The sequence below is a fragment of the Mytilus trossulus genome, chromosome 14, assembly GCF_036588685.1.
Source record: "Mytilus trossulus isolate FHL-02 chromosome 14, PNRI_Mtr1.1.1.hap1, whole genome shotgun sequence".
Taxonomy (NCBI): domain Eukaryota; kingdom Metazoa; phylum Mollusca; class Bivalvia; order Mytilida; family Mytilidae; genus Mytilus; species Mytilus trossulus.
The window spans coordinates 74,085,838-74,092,715 of NC_086386.1; positions in this window are offsets into that span (position 1 = coordinate 74,085,838).

Here is a 6,878-nt window from a genome sequence, read left to right on the forward strand (position 1 = left end):
ATATCGGGTTTTCAGAAGTCACCTTGGTCGTAAGATAGATGGTGTCGAGACGACAATACACATAAAATACTGATACATTTTTTCGAGTGCATGCATTTTAAAATGATATTTTTTTTTTTGCATCTTGGAAACGTGTAGTAGAGCTATCAAATTACCCATTGATACATAGAATATAGAGCATCGTTAAATTATGGCCAAAAGAATGTAAGGAAGGAACTAAGCAAAAAAAAAAAAACACCAGAATAAAACAAACACACAGAAATTTTGGGTGGTAAATGTTTTTATCTTAACTAATTGGACTATACAATTATTTCATTTCAATGCAAATATTTAACATTAGCTTGTACACACAAATACATTTATTAAATCAAATGCACATATGTTAATAATAATGTTACTCTATGCATTATAATTTCTAAAAACATGTATGTAGAACATGTTTCTTTCTACTGAAACAAAAAGGGGAATCAAGAGAAATACAGTATTTGAAAGTTTTATTTTATCTTTATGCCAGATAAACACAAAATGACTTCTAATCTGGCTTATATGGACTTTACCGAATTCGTTTTCTTGTTTGAAGGATTGACAAACGAGATTTAAAAAGAAATTTAAATAAATTTCCTCATTTTCTTACTATAAAATGTATAACAAACAAAAATAAATTTAGTAAATGATGCCACTTCTAGAATATATTGGTATGATAAGATATTTAGTACAATTATTAAATGTTTGGTCTAATTAGTCTAGAAGACAACCCAACAACAAAATGAACGAACTACATCTTGAGGGTAACACTCATAGAGAAATTAAAATTTGAGCCTTTTGAAAAATAGAATGTTTGGGTTTTTTGATATATTTATTTAATTTTGTGCATATAAACGTATTAGCTCTTATATATTAAAGACTAACAGTACAATATTTTAACATGTACAATTTGAAATTTTTACTCTCGTGATTTATATTGAAAAAATGTAACAAGTGAATATAGAGCATGTAGAGTTCATAAGCATTTGGATAATAGCATAAAAAATGATTTTAGATTAAACAAAACCTTAAGAGTACAGAATTTCGTATAATATGATATATATCTGTCGAATATAGATTTGCAAAACAATTAACAATAATTTCATTAGGTGATAACATTTACGTAACTAATTGTACAGCAACCGGTGCTTATTTCTTCAATAAATGTTGAATTTCTGATCCTCAATTTTTGAAAATCATAAGCGCACTAAAAACATACAAGATCTGATGATGAAGAATCTATAGATAACTATTCGTTAGTCCTTCAGAGTAATTTAAGGTAAAATAGTTAGCATGGTCATTCTGTACTATATTTCCTCAATTATTTCATGATAGTTCTTCATACTAAAAATGATAAATAACTGAGTAAATTCCATTATGAAGCAATATGCATGCCATGTATCAATGAATTAAACATTTATAGATATATGCTCAAATCCCTAATTTTTTTCGCTGAAATGTAGTATTGATAACACCTAAACACGCTCATTGAGTTAAATATCAAAAAGTTAAATATAGACCATCTCGATTTGATTTTTTGTGAATAAGTTACACCATGTGTAATACACTACTTTCAACATACAAAAATGTCTAAAACAAGTCAGGATTATGACAGTTGTTATCCATTTGATTGATATGTATGAGCTACTGATTTTGTTATTTCGCTACTGACTTAACGTTTTGAATTTTCCTTGAAGTTCTGTATTTGTGTTATTTTACATTTTACGGTGGGCCGGGTGTCCTTCTGCTCAGATGATTTCATTTAACTATTGGTTCTTATTATGATGAAAAAACGTAACTATTGTGACACGGACAGTGTAGTGGAATGTTCACGATAGAGATCGTCGTCTATAGAACGTACGACATGACATTCATATATATACCAATAGATGTAACGGAATATAATGGTTGGTTCTGAAAATACTCTTATTAGGAGTTTGTTTGTTTTGTTTCTGTTTTGTGTCTTCGTTTTTGACGACTAATTGGCATATATGATGAACCGTCCAAAGCACCAGAGACTACCGGAAGGGGTTCTGTAGTTCAGTTCTTTACCTTCGATGTTTTGTTAACTGTTGTTTGTATTATTTTATCATTTTCTTTTCTCTTCTTATTGTTAATGCGTAGTTAATTACTTATGTATAGGTTTGAATACTCTTTGGTATCTTTAGGTTCTCTTTCAAACCAGTTTGAAGTAAGATATGCGATAGTAATGAAACCAAAATAAAAAATCTCTCAGGTTAAGGTATACCATTGATGGTTCTGGCTATACATCATGATGATTATACTTTAAATGCTCATATATTATCTATCTTTTCTACCAGAATATATACTAAGTTCTCCAAATGTTTCGTTGCGAACGTACATTATATACGTTTTCCAAAAGTTATATATCAATGTTCTCATATAGTACAAATAATTTAGAGATCAGTATGTATTCTTTTAAATAACACAATTTACTTAACATATTATTACTTAAAATTTATGACAAATTTTATAATCATTTGATCTACATCTTTTGAAATAAAGAGAACTAAGAAGCAAAAAAAATGCAAAAAAACTTACCCACATGTCTTACAATCACTGAAAATGAAAAATAATTAACAATTAATGAGATAACTTATTATTATATTTAATCAATATATACAACAACATGAAGTTATTATTTGTCTTTCAACGTTCTGGTCAATGATTTTATTTCCATAATTCTGTATTCCACATTTAGTATCATATGTTTATTATATACTAATTGAATTATAGGAAAAAATAATGACATTTTTTTAAAATTCCCTCGTTTTTTGTTTGTTTTCTTAATTTGGCGATTCAATTATCTAAGAAATGTCAAGATCGATGAACAATTTTTTTTTATGTTATAGGCCGACATTGCAGTTCTCACACAAAAAAAGAAAACCAAACATTTTCGTTATACAAATAATTATTATGTTTGTTTCAATATTTCAAAATAGTTCTAACCGTTATCTATAACATAGAAGTTGTTGTTATCCTTTATAGTGTTAGAAAAGGTCCAGGACATAACATGAATTGCAAATACTTATTATAAATATATAGTATAACACAACAATACTTACAAAGCTCGACCTCTGTAAAAGATTAAAAATAAATTTATAATTTGACTTTGAGTTCATCAATATTTAAAAAGAAGACGGATCAATCTTTAATGATGGAGTACCTAGTATTTAAAATGTTTAAAACACGTTAAAGTGCTGATGAGACCAACAAGAACAAGATGTAAAAGTAAAACCCAGATTGACATGATGCGTTGTTGCTGTTGTCTGACGAACAAACACCCTACGTCCCTGTTTATTTGATAAATATTTAGACATATAGAAACCTATCTTTCAGAGTCGCACATCATCAACATATTTTAGTGATATTGGTCCTGCACCACCTTAGCAACATTTGATGTCTGTATTTAAAACAGGGGTTAAAATCATATCATGTAAACAACATATACTCGTAAATTTTGATGTAAGGCGAAAACACTTATACTTTTGCTCTTTCGGTTTGTGTTATAATTTGTTATGACAGGCCTCAATAAACAGAAGAGGTGATAAAAGAGATAATTTTCCTTTCCTATCGTTATTTATTCATTTTTAGATAGAGACGCTCCCTTGTCACCATCTTACGGTGTTTATATATCTTAACTTAACTCGCTCCTGTATGTAACAATGTTTTAGATTTTAACCAGAGAAATGTATGTATTACAGAAAAATTATTACACCAGGGTTTTCAATATCACAAACTAGTCAAAACATTCACTAAATTTTATCATCGGTATAAGGACATCTTTCGTAAATATAACTCAACATGCGGACTTCTTATACGTTCAGGTATTTTACATTCAATATTTTATGGTAATATTCTTCATAAAGCACAAACATGTCAGTATTCACCTCAGAAGCCAACAAAACTTTAAATAGACTTATTAAGAAGGGATACAGTTACGATACTGTTGTCAGGTCATTAAAGATTGCATATTTTGGCGTTAATATTGATTCACTTATAGGGTAGTTGCATCGGAACTAAACACATTTGTTTAAAAACCAGTTGTTGGCATGACACGGGTTAAGTTCTTCTCATATATATATATCATATGATGGTATGATACTTAACCCCTCACGGGGAGGATTGTGCTTGATATTCATATGATGAAGACATAATCTTTCAATCAGTTAAGTTGAAGTCTGGAGCTGGAATGTCAGTTAACTGCTAGTAGATTGATGTTAATTATATATTATTGTCAATCTGTTTATTTTCTTTGGTTAAATCTTCTGACATCAGACTCGGACTTCTCTTGAACTGAATTTTATTGTGTGTATTGTTATGCGTTTACTTTTCTGCATTCTGCATTCTGCTAGATGTATAGGGGGAGGGTTGAGATCTCACAAACATGTTAAACCCCCACATTTTTGTAAGGGGGCCAGCTGAAGGACGCCTCATTGTGTGAGAATTTCTCGTTGCATTGAAGAACTGTTGGTGACCTTCTGCTGTTGTCTTTTTTATGGTCGAGTTGTTGTCTCCTTGGCACATTCCCCATTTCCATTCTCATTTTTTTTTTATTATTGACCTATAGTTACGTGTATTTACTAAATTTGGTATCTGGTGGACTGTTATTATAACGAATTTATTCAATCTCAAATTAGAGGAATGGAATCTTATATAAACATGATCAGTAACTCATCACAATAGACTCACAATCTATAAATCATCTCACAATATTTGAATGCGTTTAGGAACCAAACGTATATACATCTTTTATTCACGATATTTTAAGTTAAGCGCGTAATTTCTGCCAAAATCAGCGGAGCGGAATCAAACGTTAACAAATCTGTAGCTTACTATATTAGATTCAGATACTAAATACCAACAGTCTGTAGATGCGTTTAGGAAACATTCCGTCTATAGTTTGTTGTCGAATGATGAAACGATGGAATGACAAACAAGGGTTAAATTACATGGTCCCGATGTTTGTCAGGAGAACAAGTATCGCTTCACTTATTATTATACCATGAACAGTATTATTGAAGAACGCTGTAATACCTTCGGGGTCTAAAAATTAGACTCCAATACATTATGTGAAAAAAATGTTTTTTCAGAACTAGTTACAAGCAGATAACAGCCTAACTCAGATATAATTATACAACAAACATCTAAAGAAAGGCAAAACAATGTATACTTACAGAAAAGGTCTACAATAAAAAAGAAAAACATTGATATTTGATCTATAGAACAGTTACCATGATCGTTATAAAATGTATAAGATAGTGCAAATACAGTAAAATGCTATAAAATGGAAAAAATAAATGTTATTGGAAAATAAAGATACAGAAATAAGAAAGGCATTTTCAAATATATTTGAAAAACAAAATTTAACAAAATTTCCTCGCACGCTCTAAGATAATGTTTGATAACGAGACTTATTAAATGTTTAAAAAATAAATTGTTTGTGATAAATCAGAGAATGGATCCTGTTATCTTGAATACAGATATATAACTGGTTAAAACTTTACAATTGTTGTGATTAAAAGAGTGTAGTACTTTGGACCTGTTATACAAATCTAGTCACTTCAATCAACAGTGAAGTTTGAATCATTTCCTTACAGACCTGTAAACCTTTAACAGGTTGAATGTCGATAATTCTTTTTACATCTACAGCTCACAAACGGACGTTGTTAAACATACGATTCAACTAACATATAAACAAATGTATAATTCAATAAGACGTAACATGTGACATTCTGATGTTAAAGACTAAGACAACAAATCACAAATGACACCCCAACAGTAAGTGTTCTACAGTTTTTTGTTCTTTCTTGCAAAATATGCATAAATAATATTGTACGAGGTTCATTTTGTTAGTGTAGGGTTTAAGTATCAAATCTTCAACATTTTATTTAATTTAATCGATCAGCTACAACTACAACTGGCATTGAACCTTGGTTTATAATTGTATTGTACATGTCTTATGAACCTTCGTTGGACGTAAGAATAGTTATCAAAGGTACCAGAATTATAATTTAGTACATAAAACTCATCAGTGACGCTCATAAAAATGTTAATATCAAAGTGTAAAATAGCTTGAAATTTTCCCCTTTCAGTATTGATTTCTGTAGATAGTAACAATTTAAATGATATTTTAAACCGATAAATTTGTTAAAATGTGGAATTAACATCATCCTATTTCGAGTACTACAATTATTATCCCTGTCTTCGTTATGCTATCATCTTTGCTGTCATTCACGTATTTAACCAGTACATCAATTTGTGTCCATTCAAAAAATGCCATCTACGTTAATTGGATTGCTTTAATGTGAGACCTTTTCAAGAAACAACTATATGATAACGCGTCCTCTTACAAAGTTGCGTACTAGAGGAGAGGACAAATATTTCTAGTGAAACCTTTTATAATTTGTATAACAATAAACTCATCATAGATACCAGGACTAAATTTAGTATATACACCAGGCGCGCGTTTCGTCTACAAAAGACTCATCAGTGACGCTCGAATTCAAAAAAGTTTAAAAGGCCAAATAAAGAACGAAGTTGAAGAGCATTGAGAACCAAAATTCCTAAAGTTTTGCCCAATTGTTTCTTTAATACAGGTGCACCACAGTTCGTTTAAACCAGGGAAGAGGTCCCCATTGTACATTAAACAGTTCAAGGTTTCAGACTGTGTCAAGTTTCATTGAACACTCAAGAACTCAATATTGAATCATTGACCATTTGTCTTATTTCAGGTATAATTAAGTGACTTTAATGATATGAAGCTGATACTTACACAGGTTTTTTCCTGCAAAAAAAATAACAAACTGATAAGATAAACTTCCCAGTATTGT